Below are 22,459 nucleotides of genomic sequence, written 5' to 3'. Positions count from 1 at the left end.
GTACAGTAGCCACAATGGCTCTCACTGTTGATTCATCCTCTGATTACTCTGTGTGCACTGTAGACAAAATGGTCTAAATGAAGACCAAGGTAATAAGTGAACTATCTATCATCTCTTTTATTTTTATTCCAAGCTAGGGGAATTGGCAGAAAGAGAACAGTAAATTGAGATCCTGCTGGTTCTGTGTCATAGGACTCTTTTAACAACACTGAAGTCTCCGTGAATTATTTAAGACAGAGGATAGAAAGTAGGACTTTGCAATTTTACTGAAGCTTTATTTCAAGTTCCTTACCACAACTGTCATCTCAGGCTATGGGTTTTTGTTGTTGTTGTTCCGAAACTATCAGTACAAGAACATTTGCTTTCAGTAAAAGGTAGAATGTCCAAGTCAGGAATTAATGGAAGAGTCAAAAATGGAAACAAATATTGTAGGTGCAGGTTGAGAAGTCAGAGGAATATTTTCAGTTACTCAGAGAATCTCTGATTTTAGACCCTCTTTAAGTAATTTTACCACCTTGACATGTCTACTTGGAGGTCCCACAGCATCTTAAACTCACCATAGTTAAAATAAAACTTGCTATTATATTTTCCCCTAACCATTCTACAGCACAACAAAACTAACCCCATCACTTTCGTCTCGATTTTCTTTCTCGCCTTAATGGCACCATAATTTTTCCCCTCACTGGTGCTCATAACCTTACTTCCTGCTTCTGTGTCCACTTACAATATTCAGTCATTGCTGGAAGAGACATTTACCGTGAAGCAGATGAAGCTTACGTTCAGGGCTGCTCTTGTGCACAGGTCTTTTCCAGGGCTGTGGCAGCGGCACAGCACTGTGTTTTTGTAAAGGCCATATGTTTTTGTAAAATTGGGGGAAATAAAATATTTCGGCTGCTGTCTCTTTTCACCGTGACCTCTCCTCGGCCACACTTGCCCTCTTGTCAGGTGCCAGCTTGGAGACTGGGCAAAAGGGATGTCGAATTGAGTTTGGGGATACATTTATTTGGGTTTAATGGGACATATTTATGTGTTCTGGAGGTACTTCTGTTTATATTTAGTTAGTGCTAGTTGTTCCAATGTAGGGAACACCTTCCAGTATATTCCTACTGTCCACTGTGCTGAATCTTTGGTCTCATAATGTAAAGAAGCAAGGCCAGCAGTGCATCATGCAGTGCGGGTGGGGAGAAGAAACAAGACATGAGTGTGTGGAACCAGAAGTTGGGCTATGGAAAGTTCTTTCAGTTCCCAGGCATGTAAAGTTGTAAGCAGATGATTCGCTCCTCATCAACGCCTGGTCAACAGAATAGTTCTTTCCTATCAAGAATGTACTCTAAAATGCAGTGTATACAATTATGAATCCACCATACATTTTTTTCTTTTGCAATGGGAATAGTGAAAAATAGAGTTTATCAGCCTCTGTTTGTATGGCACAAATTGGTAGCAGGTCTATAAATATTAAGTCTGTCTCTAACAACTTACACACAAAATAAATTTAATAGAAAAGTTTTTCAACTTTAAAGAATCCTAAAAATTTACATGACATCACCAGTAACGAGTTGTGAGTCCAAAGAAACTTTTCTCAACTATCAATAATAGAAAACGAATTTTGGTCACCGATGCTAGAGGAAAGACTAAGTTATCTTCCTATTCTCTCCATAGAAAATGGTATTATAAAATATTGGCTATATGAAGAAGCAATCAAGGAGTGTATAGCCAAAAATGTACAGAAATAAGAATTATAGAGGTTTGTCAGGCAGTTCATTTTTAAAAATATGTTGGTTTTTTTCTCGATTTTGTAATTCATGATTTCTTTTCTCATTCTAAATAGATACTCACTTTTATACTAATACTTTATTGTTTTTCTTTATAAAGGAATCATATAAGCTTCTTGATTATATGAACTTCATACCCACCAAACCTGGATTCATCCTGACCCAGCCCTATGGATTCTTCCTCCGTGGTGTTTCTTGACGCTGCTCCATCTTTCTGTTTACTGCAGACATCACCTTTCTTCAGACACCATTTCATCTTGTGGTGGTCCAGCAGAGTAAGTACCAAAAGTGGTTCTCACTGCATCTTCTCCTTACTCTCATCCATGCTGCTTCCTCATATCAGATTACTCTTATTGATAACAGCAACAAGTACGATCTATGCAGTACCTGTTAGGTACCAGGTACTTTATAGATACTGTCTTTAATTCCCACAATCACCCTAATAAGTAGGTATGACTACCATTGCAGAGATGAGGAAATCAGTTCCTTATAGTCCTTAAGGAACTTGCCCAAGGCCACAAAGTTACCACATGACAGAGGCAAGATTCAAACCCAGTTCCCCCAATTCTCAGTCTGCCAATAGCATGCAGCCTCCCTCTTTTCTAAAACGCTCAGCTTCCCTCACTGGTTTCAGAAAGAAACCTTAACCTTCAGCCCTCCACAGTAAGATGCTGGCCTCTCCTTCCAGGAAGATGTGTCACCTTTCCTATTTACATGCCCCCAAGGCAGCCAAATGGAATCCCTGATGGTGCCCAGATGTGGCACATCTTTTCCCTGGCGCTGAACTTTCCCCTCCACAGTAACCCCTTCTCAATTTTCTGCAACCCTTGAATGCAAGTTTCACATGCCATCTCCACAGTCTCCCAAATGGGTGTGATAGCTCCTCCTCTTTAGGTTGCAAAGCATTTTGGTGTTGCTGTTAGGGATTATAGCACTTACTCTTCTTTTGATTTATAGGAGGAATATGGGCACTCATCTGTACATTGTTGCAATCATCTCATTTTATAGTTTACTTAGTTCACTTAATACCATAGACATTCTCCATATTTCTGCACAGTCAGTAGTTTCCATGTTGAATGGCTACATGTTTTATTTTTTGACATGAGTTATTTAAATATTTCCGTATATGCAGACTTTTTTTGTTTCAGTTTTTGTTTATGTTTTTATGGTTGTTGTTGTTTGTTACTGTTAAAGTCAGCATTGGAAAGAACATCTTTGGAATGTAGATTTCTATGGCATTATTTCCCCAGGGTAAAACTCTAGACATGGTCTTACAGGATCAAAGAGCGTGGACATTTTATGACTCCTGTGGCCCTGTTGCTTTTCAAAGGTTTCAAATTTACGTTGTGATTGGTAGTACTGGATTGTACTAGTTTCACCTTAAAGCATTGGATGATATTTAATTTTCTGGTTTTTGCCACAAGAAGGTTGTTCCCTTTGTGTCTTGGTTTTCTTTTTGAGATTGTCTTTTGAAATTGGGGTAGACAAAGGAGGGACACGAAAAATTACGTGAATAAGTTGCTTTAAATTTTTAAAATTTTAAGTTGAATGGTGGAGGAAGGAGACAAGCTTGTGAATAATTTGATACACAAATATATCATAGTCTTCAAATCTACACAACTGTTACCTGATAACCAGGCTCAGTTGGCTGATTGGTTGACTATATGCAGATGCAAATATTATGACTATGCCAGATGTGTAATTGGACAGCCACTGCCAATTAAACGAGGCAGCAAATTGAAGAGGTCTGGGAGATAATTGATTCTCCAAATTAGTAACGCAATTGGTCAAAATTACAATACCTGTTGAAGTTACTTTAAATTTTGATCTAATAGTAATTAGAGGCTTTGCCTCATGTTCTATGAAATATTCCTCTTTGCCGATGAAGTATTAAGGGACTGGTAATTTAGGCAAATAAATGATGATTGCCTGATCAAAGTTGCCAGATTAATATAAAATGTAATGGTAGTAAATTCTCCAATAAAAGAAAATTGTTTAATATCTCTGTAGGGAGGTAGCCAAAAATACATTCTGCAAATATTTGGATACATTTTTTACAAGGTCCAGCAGCCCATTCCATTTTGCAGGTTTTCTTGATAGGTTCATAGACCCATCTTTTTTCTTTTACTATGGCAATAAGTAATAGTGTCTATTCCATGCCTTTGTCATACCTAATTGCCACTTTATTGTTCCCAAAGGGCAATTGGACTAAGACTTAAAAAGCTGAATTTAAAATGACTAATAAGAATTAAAAGAAGGAACCCAGAGATTGCAGAGCCATCACATTCTGATCCTATTTCCTACAGTTATATTTTAAGGTAATTAATAAGAATCACACATTGTTGAGAGAGTAACTGTCCTTTCTCAAGACCTAAACTTTAAGAACCACCTATTTACTCTCATTTGTGACACAGCATGTTCTGATTCTCTCAGATACCTTTGGCCAACCTTTCCCATCCAACACTGTCATTTATTGAAAAGTAAAATTATCTCGATGTTGAGCAGGATCCTGAAAGGAAAAGGAATCTGAAATAAAAACTATTGCTTCTCCACATACTGAGAATTCCACTTAATATGCAGCATTTAGAGTGTGATAGGATTTCTGGCATCTTCTTAATTGTGGCTCCTGGTTGCTTTATAGAAAAGAAGACTACGGCTCAGTCTATGCCCCCTAGAACAGAGAAATCTGGAGAGCACTCACTTTTCACTTAAAAAAAAAATTTTAAGTACCCACTAGTTGCAAGACCAAGTTCTGCAGCCATGATACTTCTGCATAGGTGAAGAATTCGGCTGCCTTGAACAAAAGTTATAGTCGAAACTGTTTCTGGGACTCTTGAGTAAATATAACCTAAAAGTATAACCCTCTACTGCTGCAGAAGCAATGTAAAACTTGAACATGATTTTTAGAATCTTTTTTGACAAAGCAAGTTTCTCCTGGATCCTGGGTAAGTGCACTAGGAAGGAGGCGGCGCTTTCTGTGTTTAGAACTTACTAAGAGTTAGTGAATCCGAACCTTAATCATTGCAATTCTAGTTGGTATGCTCCAAGTAGAGCACTAAATTGTGTTTTAAAGGGGTGAGTAGATGCTTTAAAAATGTTTTAAAAATAAATGTCTGAATGTCAGTTTGGTTTCTGGGTTAAATTGCCTCTAAATTACCCAGTTCTAAAATCGCATTTCAAAGCTTCGGGAAACCCTGTCTGGGGCCTGTCTAGACCTCAGAATTGGCCTGGTTTGTTTTAAGGTTTCAACAAGGCCCCGGCCTGCTGGGTTTGCCTAATGCCAGGGAGAGGCATGTGTGAGACGTGATGCAGATTTCTGAGGTACTGTTGTGGTTTTTTTTTTTTATTATTAGTATACTCTGTGTGGAAAAACAATTTAAAATATGATATCATGGTATATTTCTGGAATTGCATTATCCCTTGTCTTCAGAGCTTCTTAAGTGAAGAAGGGCAGAGTGGTGGATCACAACCAATGAAGTGGGATCAGAGGCCTGGCTTCTAGTCTGACACCATCACTAACCCACTAGGATCTGGAGAAGTCACTTAATCTCTCTGTGCTTCATTTCTAAAATGAGGACATTTAGAATATAAACTCTCTACAGTCTCTTTGGTTCTATGCATCTATAATATTACAAAAAGTGCTGACAAGTTTTCTAAATTTTATTGTATGCAATATGTTTTAACTGGAAAACAAACCAACAGTTCAGCTCTAACTATATACCAGGCGAATCTAAACCTTAGAATGGACTTAGCAGCTGGGCTGTCATGAGTTAGTAAATAGGGGTTTATGGAGCCTCAGAAGCTCATGCAATTAGGGCACCAAGCCACTTGGGGTTATACATCTGTCACAATTGGTGTGATGAAAGATTCTAACTGAATATACACTTTTAAGACATAGACAAGCTTTGGCTATTTTTTTTAAAGTAAAGTTTTGGAGAAAACTAGAAACATTGATCAAGTCAATTAGCTCATACCTTAGCAGTTCTGCTTTGCATGCATTTGACAGGATGGAACATTCATAAATAGGTATATTTAAGCCCCTTTCAGGGCTGGATTATATACTAGTCTGGCATGTGTGACTTCTACATTTCTTTAATTACTGCTTCATGCAGCACCTGCATTACAAGTCGAGCACTGTGGGTCTGGTGGGCCCAACTCACACTGAAGGGATGAAGGGTATCACTCATGTCTGTTGCCTGATCCTTTGAAGTTGGACAGGTAAGCGGGTCAGTCATTGGAGGATGGACAACTGGGCATCATACTGGGCCCTGTCATTCTGGCCAACAGAGGTGTTCCCTCAACAACCAAAGCCATTTACACATGAACTTTGAGCAAGGAAGCTCCTGGCATACAACAGTGCTCCTACTTCTGGCACCTCCATCCTAATTTATGTGGTTCTTGCTTTGTGAGGAAACCTCATCTAGAGAGAGATATATTCACTGTCTACCTAGGGAAAATGAGAGGAAGTCTTTTTAGCTAGTTGAGAAAAAACACTCTTCTGTCTCATATAATACCTATTGAACAGACTCATTGGCTAATTGTTAAACTCTCTTCTTTAGACCCATTTGGTGATGTGAATTTTCTCTTGAAGCATATCCGTGAAACTCTGTCTCATAAGAAAATTGGCTATAGAATGAAAAGTGAATGAAACCTGTGACAACAGTGTTTTACATTTTTAAGAAATTGAGGCGCAGTTCACATAACATACATCTAACCATTCCAAGGTGTACGATTCAGTGGCAGTGCACTGAATTCAGTGTTGTACAATCACCACTTTCTCTCTAGTTTTCAAAACTTTTTCATCATCCCCAAAGAACACCCCATACCCATTAAGTAATAGCTCCTCATTTCCTCTTCCCCCATCCCCTGGCAACCCCTAATCTACTTTCTGTCTCTGTGGATTTGCCTAGTCTGAATGTATTTTAGGTTTTGAGGAGCTACTTTTATTCCAAAGTATTCAGCTCCAAAAGATATGAAGGAAAAGAGTATGGATCTGAAGAGAGGGCGTTTCTGTGATTATTAAATGTTTATCTGTCAGGGCCTCCGGCTTCCTTCCCTCTGAATTACAGCCACCTTCAGAGCACAACAGGCTGCTGACCAGCCAGGAGGGAAGAGTGATGTCCATTTAGAGTTCCAGGAAAGGCATAAATAGGGCCGAATAAAATGATTTTAGTTGGAGTTTGGTAATATTCAAGGGCTCGTTAATGGGGATTATGAACAAAGTGAGGAATGTGCTCCCAGCTGCCACCAAGTTATCAATGTGGTAAAGGATGGCCTGTGAGTTTCCTGACCTCTGTAGGACACCCTTTTGCTCCATCCAACATAGCGAATCTGTTAAGTGCTGAAGAAAACTGGACTCTCGGAAAAGGATGTGTAGTCTTTTATTCAGTCTCTGAGAGGTTGGTGCTTAAATCTGTGGGAACTTGGACGTTCACTCTTTTTTTTTTTTTTTTTTGCGGTACGCGGGCTTCTCACTGTTGTGGCCTCTCCCGTTGCGGAGCACAGGCTCCGGACACGCAGGCTCAGCGGCCATGGCTCACGGGCCCAGCCACTCCGTGGCATGTGGGATCTTCCCGGACCAGGGCACGAACCCATGTCCCCTGCATTGGCAGGCTCTCCACCATTGCGCCACCAGGGAAGCCCCAAACGTTCACTCTTTTGATCTCAAATCTCAGAGGGAAGTGGCTTGGTTAGCAGGCTCTGTTAGGGTACCATTCTGAAGCTTCACAAAGCAAAAGAAGAGATCTTCTACCTTTTTCCCTTCTAACTCAGACAGTTAGCAGTTCCTACAGTTGAACTGAAAATATTTCTATATAGGTACAAAATGAGAAAAAAAAATGCATGAACCAAAAAAAGCAGCTCTGTGATCTTGTTTTTTCATTAAGTATTTTATAAACCTGGGAACTCTAGGAATGCTAGGCTGGGAAGAGAAAGGGAAATGAAGAAAATAACAAAAAATGCAAAAAGGTCTTTTTATCCCTCAAGCATCATTCTTCAGTGAGTAAAAAATGTTTCCAAATACCTGCCTATGTTCCAGGAATATTTAAGAAATCTTAATAAACTCACTCCCGTTTCCTTATTATTCCATGACCTAGTCATTTTTACCCCTCTAGAATTAAGTACCAAGTTGCACAGGATATGGAAATACATGAGTTTCATCCAAAACCTGTAATTTTTCCTAGGTGAGCTCTTTCATTACTCACATAAAGTAGCATTGTACATAAACATTTTGTGATTTCCAGCCCATGATTTTTTTTCCTCATTTATTTTCATTTTGTATGATGTGTCCATTGGTGTAAGTGAGGTGTTAAAGTCCCCCACTATTATTGTTACTGTCGATTTCCTCTTTTATAGCTGTTAGCAATTGCCTTATGTGTTGAGGTGCTCCTATGTTGACAGCATATATAATTGTTATAACTTCTTCTTGGATTGATCCCTTGAGTGTCCTTACTTGTCTCTTGTAACATTCTTTATTTTAAAGTCTATTTTATCTGATATGAGTACTGCTACTCTAGCTTTCTTTTGATTTCCATTTGCATGGAATATCTTTTTCCATTCCCTCACTTTCAGGCTGTATGTGTCCCTAGGTGTGAAGTGGGTCTCTTGTAGACAGCATATATACGGGTCTTGTTTTTGTATCCATTCAGCGAGCCTGTGTCTTTTGGTTGGAGCATTTAATCCATTCACATTTAAGGTAATTATCGATACCTATGTTCCTATTACCATTTTCTTAATTGTTCTGGATTTGTTTCTGTAGGTCCTTTTCTTCTCTTGTGTCTCCCACTTAGAGAAGTTCCTTTAGCATTTGTTGTAAAGCTGGTTTGGTGGTGCCGAATTCTCTTAGCTTTTGCTTGTCTGTAAAGCTTTTGATTTCTCCATTGAATCTGAATGATATCCTTGCTGGGTAGAGTAATCTTGGTTGTAGGTTCTTCCCTTTCATCACTTTAAATATGTCCTGCCACTCCCTTCTGGCTTGTAGAGTTTCTGCTGAGAAATCAGCTGTTAACCTTATGGGGATTCCCTTGTATGTTATTTGTCGTTTTTCCCTTGCTGCTTTCAATAATTTTTCTTTGTCTTTAATATTTGCCAATTTGATTACTGTGTGTCTCAGCGTGTTTCTCCTTGGGTTTATCCTGTATAGGACTCTGTGCTTCCTGGACTTGTGTGGCTATTTCCTTTCCCATGTTAGGGAAGTTTTCGACTATAATCTCTTCAGATATTTTCTTGGGTCCTTTCTCTCGCTCTTCTCCTTCTGGGACCCCTATAATGCGAATGTTGTTGTGTTTAATGTTGTCCCAGAGGTCTCTTAGGCTGTCTCCATTTCTTTTCATTCTTTTTTCTTTATTCTGTTCCACAGCAGTGAATTCCACCATTCTGTCTTCCAGGTCACTTATGTGTTCTTCTGCCCCAGTTATTCTGCTATTGGTTCCTTCTAGTGTATTTTTCATTTCAGTTATTGTATTGTTCATCTCTGTTTGTTTGTTCTTTAATTCTTCTAGGTCTTTGTTAAACATTTCTTGCATCTTCTTGATCTTTGCCTCCATTCTTTTTCTGAGGTCCTGGATTATCTTCACTATCATTATTCTGAATTCTTTTTCTGGAAGGTTGCCTATCTCCACTTCATTTATTTGTTTTTCTGGGGTTTTATCTTGTTCCTTGATCTGGTACATAGCTCTCTGCCTTTTCATCTTGTCTGTCTTTCTGTGAATGTGGTTTTTGTTCCACAGGCTGCACAATTGTAGTTCTTCTAGCAGCCCATGATTTGTTAAAAGCAACTTGCCTTCCCCCTAAAGTTCTGCCCAGGTAATACAATAAATGAAAATGCTTATTCTTTGCCATCTAGCTTTTAAAATTTGTCAACAGTGAACATTCACTGAAATTTGCTCTACTGCATGGGGCATAAGCACTGTTTTAAGAGAAAAGGGAAAGGTATAAGCAAATGGGAATGTAGTTTGTTTTCCTACTTTTGAATTGAAAGAAGAGCTATTTTGCATTTCCTCAAAATTTGGAAATAAGTGGGGCAGGTTGGGATGGGTATGCATGGGGCAGGAGGATGAGAAAGAGGAGAAGAGAGAAGGCTGCCTGCAGGGATTTCCCTAAGCATGGCTAGGGCTGGGCAGGCAATAAGTCTCTGAATAGACAGGGGCTTATGGGAGGTTTGTGACTATCTCTCTCACTGGGAATCCCTCCCAGGTGCGGCTTTGGTGGAAGGCTGAGCTGGCATCATGGGTATGTGACTTGTGCAATGGTGCAAGGCCTGGTGCTCAGAGGCCCACACTTGGTTTAAGGCTCTGCTGTCAGTATCTTGAAACTCTTAATAATTTTATTTTTGAACTTGTGTTTTGTATATTAATCTGATGGGGCATGGAGTATGCGTGTGAGCATTCCCGTAATATTCGAGTTCGCTCTTCCTTACACCCCATTTGTATATAGGGCTTGTGATGCCTCAGAAGCACAAAATTCTAGTGGACCCACCATGTGTGGGAGTTCAGCAAGACTCAAAGTGAGTACATAGGTAAGCCTGTTATGCCTGTCACTGAGTCGGGGGAGCTGAAAGCCCCAAGAGGGGCCAGGCTTTGAAAACTTGCTTTCTAGAATTTGCATCAAATGCAAAAAGAAGTGGAGTTCTAGGAAACACAGATGAGCAAGGAATGCTATCCTTTCTTACCTTTGTTACTTTCTTGTCAGAGTTACCATTTATCCTGAAAGTGATGATGTAAAAGGAAAGGGAAATATAGGGCAAACCATAATTGCTTTTCCTTTCTATCTGACCCTCCTCAGTCAGCCAGAGCCAAAAGTAAAGTGCTGATAGAACATGTACTTATGCAAAAGGGAAAGAAAGCCAGCTGAACTCATTTTGTGCAACATTTTCACTGTTTTTGATAAGAACAAAATACATATGCATGGATGAAGTACAAAACATGAATTGTGTAATTTTGGTGATTCCACATATACGTTCAATGCTCTTATATTTTCATGTAAAACTGGCATTGCACGTTATAAAGATAAACAGTAAAATTCATGCTAAAATTTAGATTTTAAATTTTTCTTTATTTAGTACTGCATGTGGCAAATAAGAACATACCATGACACGTTGAAAGACTGAGAAAGACAGGAAAAAACTTTGCAGTTTAGCACCTGTAGTTCCTCCTGATTTTTGAACGAGGAATGCCACACTTTCATTTGTGTAGCTGGCCTAAAGGAAGGTGTGCAGGTGCAGTGCTGGGGCTGGTGGGGCTACATAGTTTTTCAAAATGACTCTGCATACTTTGACGATTCCTTCTTTTTTCTTAATAATTTCTTAATACAGAATACCATGTTTCTCCTCCAGATCACTTTGCCCTGCTCTATTTCTATGAGATGGGCCCATTTTTCAAGTGAAAGCATGAGCCCTGAGGAGTAGTTTGTACTTGGTGTCTCCTTGGGCTGATGCAAGGGCTAAGAGCTCAAGTCCCTCTGTTCTTTCCCCAGAGCTGGGCTGCTTCCAGTGAACCTCATGTTCAAGTTTATATTATGGGTCATTAAAAACTTTCTATAAAAAATTTTAAAAGAACAATAGCAATGTAAACAGTTTTTAAGTAATATAAAAAGGGTAAAAAAAAATCATTTGGGTGCTTTTTTTTCAAAGGCCTAAAACCACTATCAGATATTAGTATAATTTGGGGCATCATGAATCATCTCTTTTTTTTTTTTTTTTCCTGCAGTACGCGGGCCTCTCACTGTTGTGGCCTCTCCCGTTGCGGAGCACAGGCTCCGGACACGCAGGCTCAGCAGCCATGGCTCACGGGCCCAGCCGCTCTGCGGCATGTGGGATCTTCCCGGACCGGGGCACAAACCCGTGTCCCCTACATCGGCAGGCGGACTCTTAACCACTGCGCCACCAGGGAAGCCCATGAATCATCTCTTGAATGTATTTTCATATTTGTAACTGTGGGACTTACTCATCTCAGAGCTGTAATACTTTTTATAACTGTAAGTGGAAGCTGTTCCCTAGGTTTGATTCGTTAGTCTTCTCTTCTGCTGTTAATTTATTGGTTGGGTCTACATATTTTACAAAATTTAGCCCTTGAAAAACAAGCCTTGGGAATTGAGCACCATATACACTTTAACACTTAAGAAACGGCTAGATGTATTTCATTTATATTCTTTATTATTCATTTGACTTACAAAGTATATAGGCATAGAAATTGCCTATCAGTTTTACTACTGAAAGCTCCAGCTACTCTTACTTAAGATTAAAGTCATTCTTTTTATAATCACTCACTTTCCTCCAGGAAAATTCTCTGTGTGTGGGGGAAATCTTCAGTGGAGAAGGATCCTCTGTGGACTTCCACCCCTTTAACCTAGATTATAGTAGGATGGTAAGTCAGGAAATGACATATCGGGGCAGGAATCAGTTGTGCTCCCTCCCGAGTCTATTTTAAAGCACTTTCCATTTTAAATATAGCAATAAAATATCAGCCTCGAAATATCTGATAAGGATAAAAGCAATAGATCCAAATCCAATCTAAATCTGATACTGCCAGGAATAAGAATTCACATTGGTTAAGTCAGGACTCATTTATGGAGCCATAAATGGGTGGACCAGCTATAATTTGGGTATTAAACTTGTAAAATATATTGATGGTATGTAAGAGCTAAATAAATAATTTACTACAAGAAAATTGGAAATCTTACATGGTACTTAATTGACCAGTTGGTCTCCCAGATTCTTGATGGTGCCTTGCTTTGCATTTGTGTATTTTTCACAGGCTAGATGTTTCTTTTCCTCACTTCAGTTTAATTCCCCTCTGCAGGGAATGATCACAAGTTAGTGCATTTCTGAAAACACACACAATTTCCATTTAAAATTCTGCCGATCCATTACATGCCTTTGACAATTTCATTTACCTTTTAGGAGGTAAATGAAATGTACCACACACTCTGTCCTGGGATTAGACAAATTTCTTTCTGGCCCAGAAAATCTTCTTCAGTACTCCATCTCAGATCTCTGTTCCATGCACAGAACAGGAGAGGTTTCAATGAGATGCTTTAAAGAATTTACTGTATTCTTTTGTTTGGTATTTTGGGGAAATTCTGAATGGGGAGAAAAAATGACATTGGAAAGCTCTGTCACTGCCTCCTACACATCTATGAGATGCTAAGTACAACTGGGGAAGGGAAAGGAGAAAGAAATAGGGAAACTCAAACTAAGGCATTGTTATTTACCCACGTGTATCCAAAAATACAAGTGGATTTCTTGGACACATTATAAACTTACCTACTAAGAGTAACAGCATCTCATATGTGTACAACAATGACAAGTTTCAAAGGGCTTTTTTGTATCTTTGATCTCTTCAACCCTAGTAATATTTCCCCAAAGTAAACAGGACAGGTATTATGACGTCCAATTTTTCCTCAGATGAGAAAACTGAGGTTTGGGGAAGTTGGGAATTGCACAAAATAATTTGTACAGTAAATAATTAGGCTGGAGCCTAGCACCCAATTCTTCCAAATCCCAGATTGGCTCTAGTTTGAAAGGTCATTTTGTGCTTTGAGCTACAAGGAATAGAAAGGCCGACTCAAGCTTAAACAATACAGAGTTACATTGGCTTGTATAATGGGAAGGTCAGAGGCGGTGGGCTTCAGGCTTGGTTCCATCCAAGTTTTGACTCTATTTCTCTGCAGTCCTTCCTCCTCCATGCTCTTCTGGGTGCTGACTTTGGCTTCTGGCTGGCTTTTCTCACGGCTGCACAATGGTGGTCAGTAGCAATGGGGGCAGCGTGCTCCCTAGCTCACTCCTAGCAGGCAGGAGAGTCTGATTTCCCCATTGCTATTTCTTAAAAGCAAGGTAGAACTTTCCTAGCAACTTCCAAAAACCCCTTTCTTTCTCCAGAATGATGGAGCTAGGGTCATGGGATTAGTATGATTGATTTAGTCTAATCAAAGCAATCCCGAGCCACATGGAATATTCAGGAGAAGGGAGCACACCCAGACAAATCAGGGTTCTTATAAGAAGGAAGAAGTGGGAAAGGTTGCTGAGTAGATAATCAACAGAATTCTCTGCAGTTAAAGTGATTCTGGTAGCCAGTGGATATGAGAAAATCTGTGTGTTTGTCATGGACTGAGGCAGCAAAAAGAGATTATTTTATTTGGTCAGAGGGACTGACCAAAAACTAAATTCTGTTGTTTCACTGTCTCTTCTGTCTTTCCTTATTTTATTTCCCTAGCAACATCTCTGTTGTCCCCCGTGGCTTCTGCTTGCCCATGTCAAGACCGTGGACTTCTCACAGGCACAATGATTGTGCACCACTCTTAGGAACCCACTGCTGTGGCGGAGCATCCACTTCCCCAGAGGCCCAAACTTAATTCTATGCTGGACCCATTTTAAAAGGGAAAACGTGCAGGGAAGTTAGTCATATGGAATCCTATGTAATTTTGAGGAAAGGCAGATGAGAGTTCATTGCTTTTCTGTAGTGATGTCTGGCAGTCCAGAATATTCCCAGATGTGCTAAAAGTTAGTTTATCAGCAATGTATTTTTCTTTTTTTAATTTTAAATCAGCTTTATTGATGTATAATTTACATATAATAAAATCCACCCATTTAATTTACTTTTTAAAATTTAATTTATTTATATAACAGGTTCTTATTAGTTATCTATTTTATACATATTAGTGTATATATGTCAATCCCGATCTCCCAATTCACCCCACCATTGGTGTCCATACGTTTGTTCTGTACATCTGTGTCTCCATTTCTGCCTTGTAAACTGGTTCACTTGTACCATTTTTCTAGATTCCACATGTAAGTGTTAATATATGAAATTTGTTTTTCTCTTTCTGACTTACTTCACTCTGTATGACAGTCTCTAGGTCCATCCACGTCTCTACAAATGACCGAATTTCATTCCTTTTTATAGCTGAGTAATATTCCATTGTATATATGTACCACATCTTCTTTATGCATTCATCTGTTGATGGGCATTTAAGTGGCATCCATGACGTGGCTATTGTAAATGGTGCTGCAATGAACATTGGGGCGCATGTGTCTTTTTTTTTTTTAACATCTTTATTGGGGTATAATTGCTTTACAATGGTGTGTTAGTTTCTGCTTTATAACAAAGTGAATCAGTTATACATATACATATGTTCCCATATCTCTTCCCTCTTGTGTCTCCCTCCCTCCCACCCTCCCTATCCCACCCCTCCAGGCGGTCACAAAGCACCGAGCCAATATCCCTGTGCCATGTGGCTGCTTCCCACTAGCTATCTACCTTACGTTTGGTAGTGTATATATGTCCATGCCTCTCTCTCGCCCTGTCACAGCTTACCCTTCCCCCTCCCCATATCCTCAAGTCCGTTCTCCAGTAGGTCTGTGTCTTTATTCCTGTCTTAGCCCTAGGTTCTTCATGACATTTTTTTTCTTAAATTCCATATATATGTGTTAGCATACGGTATTTGTCTTTCTCTTTCTGACTTACTTCACTCTGTATGACAGACTCTAGGTCTATCCACCTCATTACAAATAGCTCAATTTCGTTTCTTTTTATGGCTGAGTAATATTCCATTGTATATATGTGCCACATCTTCTTTATCCATTCATCCGATGATGGGCACTTAGGTTGTTTCCATCTCCGGGCTATTGTAAATAGAGCTGCAATGAACATTTTGGTACATGACTCTTTTTGAATTATGGTTTTCTCTGGGTATATGCCCAGTAGTGGGATTGCTGGGTCATATGGTAATTCTATTTTTAGTTTTTTGAGGAACCTCCATACTGTTCTCCATAGTGGCTGCATCAATTCACATTCCCACCAACAGTGCAAGAGGGTTCCCTTTTCTCCACACCCACTCCAGCATTTGTTGTGTGTAGATTTTCTGATGATGCCCATTCTAACTGGTATAAGGTGATACCTCATTGTAGTTTTGATTTGCATTTCTCTAATAATTAGTGATGTTGAGCAGCTTTTCATGTGCCTCTTGGCTACCTGTATGTCTTTGGAGAAATGTCTATTTAGGTCTTCTGCCCATTTATTGATAGGGTTGTGTTTTTAATATTGAGCTGCATGAGCTGTTTATATATTTTGGAGATTAATCCTTTGTACATTGATTCGTTTGCAAATATTTTCTCCCATTCTGAGGGTTGTCGTTTCATCTTGTTTATAGTTTCCTTTGCTGTGCAAAAGCTTTTAAGTTTCATTAGGTCCCATTTGTTTATTTTTGTTTTTATTTCCATTATTGTAGGAGGTGGGTCAAAAAAGATCTTGCTGTGATTTATGTCCAAGAGTGTTCTTCCTATGTTTTCCTCTAAGAGTTTTATAGTGTCCGGTCTTACATTTAGGTCTTTAATCCATTTTGAGTTTATTATTGGGTATGGTGTTAGGGAGTGTTCTAATTTCATTCTTTTACATGTAGCTGTCCAGTTTCCCCAGCACCACTTATTGAAGAGACTGTCTTTTCTCCATTGTATATCCTTGCCTCCTTTGTCATAGATTAGTTGATCATAGGTGTGTGGGTTAGCTCTGGGCTTTCTATCCTGTTCCATTGATCTATATTTCTATTTTTGTGCCAGTACCATAATGTTTTTATTACTGTAGCTTTGTAGTATAGTCTGAAGTCAGGGAGTCTGATTCCTCCAGCTCTGTTTTTTTTCCCTCAAGATTGCTTTGGTTGGGCTTCCCTGGTGGTGCAGTGGTTAAGAATCTGCCTGCCAATGCAGGGGACATGTGTTTGAGCCCTGGTCTGGGAAGATCCCACTTGCCACAGAGCTACTAAGCCTGTGCGTCACAACTACTGAGCCTGTGCTCTAGAGCCTGTGAGCCACAACTACTGAAGCCCACGCACCTAGTACCTGTGCTCTGCAAGAAAAGAAGCCACTGCAGTGAGAAGCCCACGCACTGCAACAAAGAGTAGCCCCCGCTTGCCGCAACTAGAGAAAGCCCGCACACAGCAATGAAGACCCAACACAGCCAAAAATAAATAAATTTATATATATATAAGAAAGACTGCTTTGGCTATTTGGGGTCTTTTGTGTCTCCATACAAATTTTAAGATTTTTTGTTCTAGCTCTGTAAAAAATGCCATTGGTAATTTGATAGAGATTGCACTGAACCTGTAGATTGCTTTGGGTAGTAGAGTCATTTTCACAATATTGATTCTTCCAATCCAAGAACATGGTATATCTCTCCATCTGTTTGTATCATCTTTGATTTCTTTCATCAGTGTCTTGTAGTTTTCTGAGTACAGGTCTTTTACCTCCTTAGGTAGGATTATTCCTAGGTATTTTATTCTTTTTATTGCAATGGTGAATGGGATTGTTTCCTTAATTTCTCTTTCTGATCTTCCATTGTTAGTGTATAGGCATGCAAGAGATTTCTGTGCATTAATTTTGTATCCTGCAACTTTACCAAATTCATTGATTAGCTCTAGTAGTTTTCTGGTGGCATCTTTAGGATTATCTATGTTTATGTCATCTACAAACAGTGAGGAGTTTTACTTCTGCTTTTCCAATTTGTATTCCTTTTATTTCTTTTTCTTCTCTGATTGCCATGGCTAGGACTTCCAAAACTATGTTGAATAATAGTGGCAAAAGTCAAAATCCTTGTCTTGTTCCTGACCTTAGAGGAAATGCTTTCAGTTTTTCACCATTGAGAATGATGTTTGCTGTGGGTTTGTTGTATATGACCTTTATTATGTTGAGGTAGGTTCCCTCTATGCCCACTTTCTGGAGAGTTTTTTAATCATAAATGGGTGTTGAATTTTGTCAAAAGCTTTATCTGCATCTATTGAGATGATCATATGGTTTTTATTCTTCAGTTTGTTAATATGGTGTATCACATTGATTGATTTGCATATATTGAAGAATCCTTGCATCCCTGGGATAAATCCCACTTGATCATGGTGTATGATGCTTTTAATGTGTTGTTGGATTCTGTTTGCTAGTATTTTGTTGAGGATTTTTGCATCTATATTCATCAGTGATATTGGTCTGTAATTTTCTTTTTTTGTAATATCTTTGTCTGGTTTTGGTATCAGGGTGATGGTGGCCTTATAGAATGAGTTTGGGAGTGTTCCTTCCTCTGCAGTTTTTTGGAAGAGTTTGAGAAGGATGGGTGTTAACTGTTCTCTAAAAGTTTGATAGAATTCACCTGTGAAGCCATCTGGTCCTGGACTTTTGTTTCTTGGAAGATTTTTTTTTTTTTTTTTTTTGCGGTACGTGGGCCTCTCACCGTTGTGGCCTCTCCTGTTGCGGAGCACAGGCTCTGGACGCGCAGGCTCAGCGGCCATGGCTCACGGGCCCAGCCGCTCCGTGGCATGTGGGATCTTCCCGGACCAGGGCACGAACCCATGTCCCCTGCATCGGCAGGTGGACTCTCAACCACTGCGCCACCAGGAAAGCCCTCTTGGAAGATTTTTAATCACGGTTTCAAATTCATTACTTGTGATTAGTGTTCATATTTTCTGTTTCTTCCTGGTTCAGTCTTGGAAGGTTATACCTTTCTAAGAATTTGTCCATTTCTTCCAGGTTGTCGATTTTATTGGCATAGAGTTGCTTGTAATAGTCTCTTAGGATGCTTTGTATTTCTGCAGCGTCTGTTGTAACTTCTCCTTTTTCATTTCTAATTTTATTGATTTGAGTCCTCTCCCTCTTTTTCTTGATGAGTCTGGCTAATGCTTTATCAATTTTGTTTATCTTCTCAAAGAACCAGCTTTTAGTTTTATTGATCTTTGCTATTGTTTTCTTTGTTTCTATTTCATTTATTTCTGCTCTGATCTTTATGATTTCTTTCCTTCTGCTAACTTTGGGCTTTGTTTGTTCTTCTTTCTGTAGTTCGTTTAGGTGTAAGGTTAGATTGTTTATTTGAGATTTTTCTTGTTTCTTGAGGTAGGCTTGTATAGCTATAAACTTCCCTCTTAGAACTGCTTTTGCTGCATCCCACAGGTTTTGGATTGTCGTGTTTTGTCATTTGTCTCTAGGTATTTTTTTATTTCCTCTTTGATTTCTTCAGTGATCTCTTGGTTATTTAGTAATGTAGTGTTTAGCCTCCAAGTGTTTGTGTTTTTTACATTTTTTCCCGTGTAATTCATTTGTAATCTCATAGCATTGTGGTCAGAAAAGATGCTTGATATGATTTCAATTTTCTTAAATTTACTGAGGCTTGATTTGTGACCCAAGATGTGATCTATCCTGGAGAATGTTCCATGCACACTTGAGAAGAAAGTGTGATCTGCTGTTTTTGGATGGAATGTCCTATAAATATCAAGTAAATCTATCTGGTTTATTGTGTCATTTATAGCTTCTGTTTCCTTATTTATTTTCATTTTGGATGATCTGTCCATTGGTATAAGTGAGGTGTTAAAGTCCCCCCCTATTATTGTGTTACTGTCGATTTCCTCTTTTACAGCTGTTAGCAGTTGCCTTATGTATTGAGGTGCTCCTATGTTGGGTGCATATATATTTATAATTGTTATATCTTCTTCTTGGATTGATCCCTTGATCATTATGTAGTGTCCTTCCTTGTCTCTTGTAACATTCTTTATTTTAAAGTCTATTTTATCTGATATGAGTATTGCTGCTCCAGCTTTGTTTTCCATTGGCATGGAATATCTTTTTCCATCCCCTCACTTTCAGTCTGTATGTGTCCCTAGGTCTGAAGTGGGTCTCTTGTAGACAGCATATATATGGGTCTTGTTTTTGTGTCCATTCAGCAAGCCTGTGTCTTTTGGTTGGAGCATTTAATCCATTCAAGTTTAAGGTAATTATCAATATGTATGTTCCTATGACTATTTTCTTAATTGTTTTGGGTTTGTTTTTGTAGGTCCGTTTCTTCTCTTGTGTTTCCCACTTAGAGAAGTTCCTTTAGCATTTGTTGTAGAGCTGGTTTGGTGGTGCTGAATTCTCCTAGCTTTTGCTTGTCTGTAAAGCTTTTGATTTCTCCGTCAAATCTGAATGAGATCCTTGCTGGGTAATCTTGGTTGTAGGTTCTTCAGTTTCATCACTTTAAATATGTCCTGCCACTCCCTTCTGGCTTGTAGAGTTTCTGCTGAGAAATCAGCTGTTAACCTTATGGGAATTCCCTTTTTTGTTATTTTTCCCTTGTTGCTTTTTTTGTTTGTTTTTTTGCGGTACGTGGACCTCTCACTGTTGTGGCCTCTCCCGTTGCAGAGCACAGGCTCCGGGCGTGCAGGCTCAGCAGCCATGGCTCACGGACCCAGCCACTCCGCGGCATGTGGAATCTTCCCGGACCGGGGCATGAACCCGTGTCCCCTGCATTGGCAGGCGGACTCTCAACCACTGCGCCACCAGGGAAGCCCCCTTGTTGCTTTTAATAAATTTTCTTTGTCTGTAATTTTTGTCAGTTTGATTACCATGTGTCTTGGCGTGTTTCTCCTTGGGTTTATCCTGCCTGGGACTCTCTGTGCTTCCTGGACTTGGGTGGCTATTTCCTTTCTCATGTTAGGGAAGTTTTTGACTATAATCTCTTCAGATATTTTCTCGGGTCCTTTCTCTCTCTCTTCTCCTTCTGGGACCCCTATAATGCGAATGTTGTTATGCTTAATGTTGTCCCAGAGGTCTCTTAGGCTGTCTCCATTTCTTTTCATTCTTTTTTCTTTATTCTGTTCCACAGCAGTGAATTCCACCATTCTGTCTTCCAGGTCACTTATGTGTTCTTCTGCCCCAGTTATTCTGCTATTGGTTCCATCTAGTGTATTTTTCATTTCAGTTATTGTATTGTTCATCTCTGTTTGTTTGTTCTTTAATTCTTCTAGGTCTTTGTTAAACATTTCTTGCATCTTCTTGATCTTTGCCTCCATTCTTTTTCTGAGGTCCTGGATCATCTTCATTACCATTATTCTGAATTCTTTTTCTGGAAGGTTGCCTATCTCCACTTCATTTAGTTGTTTTTCTGGGGCTTTATCTTGTTCCTTGATCTGGTACATAGTCCTCTGCCTTTTCATTTTGTCTGTCTTTCTGTGAATGTGGGTTTTGTTCCACAGGCTGCAGAGTTGTAGTTCTTTTTGCTTCTGCCGTCTGTCCTCTGGTGGATGAGGCTATCTAATAGGTTTGTGCAACCTTCCTGATGGGAGGGACTGGTGGTGGGTAGAGCTGGGTGTTGCTCTGGTGGGCAGAGCTCAGTAAAATTTTACTCTGCTTGTCTGCTGATGGGTGGGGCTGAGTTCCCTCTGTTTGGCCTGAGGTGACGCAGCACTGGGGCATACAGGCTCTTTGGTGGGGCTAATGGTGGACTCGGGGAGGGCTCACGTCAAGTAGCACCTCCCAGAACCTCCACTGGCAGTGTCCCTTTCCCCATGGTGAGCCACAGCCACCCCCTGCCTCTGCAGGAGACCCTCCAACACTAGGAAGTAGGTCTGGTTCAGTTTCCTATGGGGTCACTCTCCTTCCCCCCTGGGTCCTGATACACACACAACTTTGTGTGTGCCCTCCAAGAGTGGAGTCTCTTTTTCCCCCAGTCCTGTCAAAGTCCTGCAGTCAAATCCTGCTATGCTTCAAAGTCTGATTCTCTGGGAATTCCTCTTCCCGTTGCTGGACCCCCAGGTTGGGAAGCCTGATGTGGGGCTCAGAACCCTCACTCCAGTGGGTGGACTTCTGTGGTATAATTGTTCTCCAGATTGTGAGTCACCCACCCAGTGGTTATGGGATTTGATTTTATTGTGATTGCGCCCCTCATACCATCTCATTGTGGTTTCTCCTTTGTCTTTGGATGTGGGGTATCTTTTTTGGTGAGTTCCAGTGTCTTCCTGTTGATGATTGTTCAGCAGTTAGTTGTGATTACGGTGCTCTCGTAAGAGGGAGTGAGCACACCTCCTTCTACTCCGCCATCTTGAACCAATCTCCAATCCACCCCAGCAATGTATTTTTCTAATACCAAACTACTGTCCCAGCCACTACCCTGTTTAAGACAGTAGGGCCATATAGTAAACATAATCCTATCTATCTTCCCTGGGAATGACCTTATTTAACAGTACATACTAGGAGCTTTTATTTTTTGGTCTGGAAGATTCCCTGGTGTTCTAAATATGCTAAGCCTTCCTTACAGTGGGCACCTGCCTCTCACCCTGAAAGTTGGCATTACTGGTTAGCTGTAAAACGAGGCAGGTCACACACACTGGGTCCCCATGAAGCAGACCCTGCTTTACAGGGGATACACACTCAGAGAGCAGTGTTTCAAACAGCACTCACTGGAGTTGCTGAGGACGAGAAGGTCAGGTAGACATTGATAACATCGCATGTTTTCCACTGGAGGAGTCACTGAAGCAAGGGAAAGTACTTTTTCAATAGGCATCGGGCCCAAGTAGGTAATAAAAGCAAAGAACAGAACTTTAAACCCCAAGTGCTTTTTTTTAAATGAATTTTATTTATTTTTTTATACAGCAGGTTCTTATTAGTTATCCATTTTATACATATTAGTATATATATGTCAATTCCAATCTCCCAATTCATCACACCAGCTCCCCCCCACACTTGCCGCTTTCCCTGCTTGGTGTCCATACGTTTGTTCTCTACATCTGTGTCTCTATTTCTGCCCTGCAAACCGGTTCATCTGTACCATTTTTCTAGGTTCCACATATATGCGTTAAACCCCAAGTGCTGTCTTTTTAAATGAGGTTTGAGGCTTAGCTACTCACATGTGACTAGCAGGACTGGTGACATAATTTGCAGGGCCCCGTGCAAGATGAAAATGTGG

At 39.9% G+C, this 22,459-nt stretch overlaps 1 long non-coding RNA gene across 2 annotated transcripts in view; it reads left to right on the top strand.

Annotated features, from left to right (window-relative positions):
• LOC113618289 (uncharacterized) overlaps positions 1-22,459 on the top strand; it is a 142,132-nt gene that overhangs the window by 19,835 nt on the left and 99,838 nt on the right. For both annotated transcript variants that reach the window (XR_003431953.1, XR_003431954.1), the window contains exon 3: positions 1,873-2,047. This is a non-coding gene — a long non-coding RNA (uncharacterized LOC113618289). The remainder of the gene's footprint in view (positions 1-1,872; positions 2,048-22,459) is intronic.

Source organism: Aethalodelphis obliquidens, unplaced genomic scaffold (assembly GCF_003676395.1).
Source record: "Aethalodelphis obliquidens isolate GAN/ISIS:26980383/991018 unplaced genomic scaffold, ASM367639v1 scaffold5, whole genome shotgun sequence".
NCBI classification, from domain to species: domain Eukaryota; kingdom Metazoa; phylum Chordata; class Mammalia; order Artiodactyla; family Delphinidae; genus Aethalodelphis; species Aethalodelphis obliquidens.
Note: the sequence above shows the minus strand (reverse complement) of the source record. Positions and strands in the feature narration are given on the sequence as shown.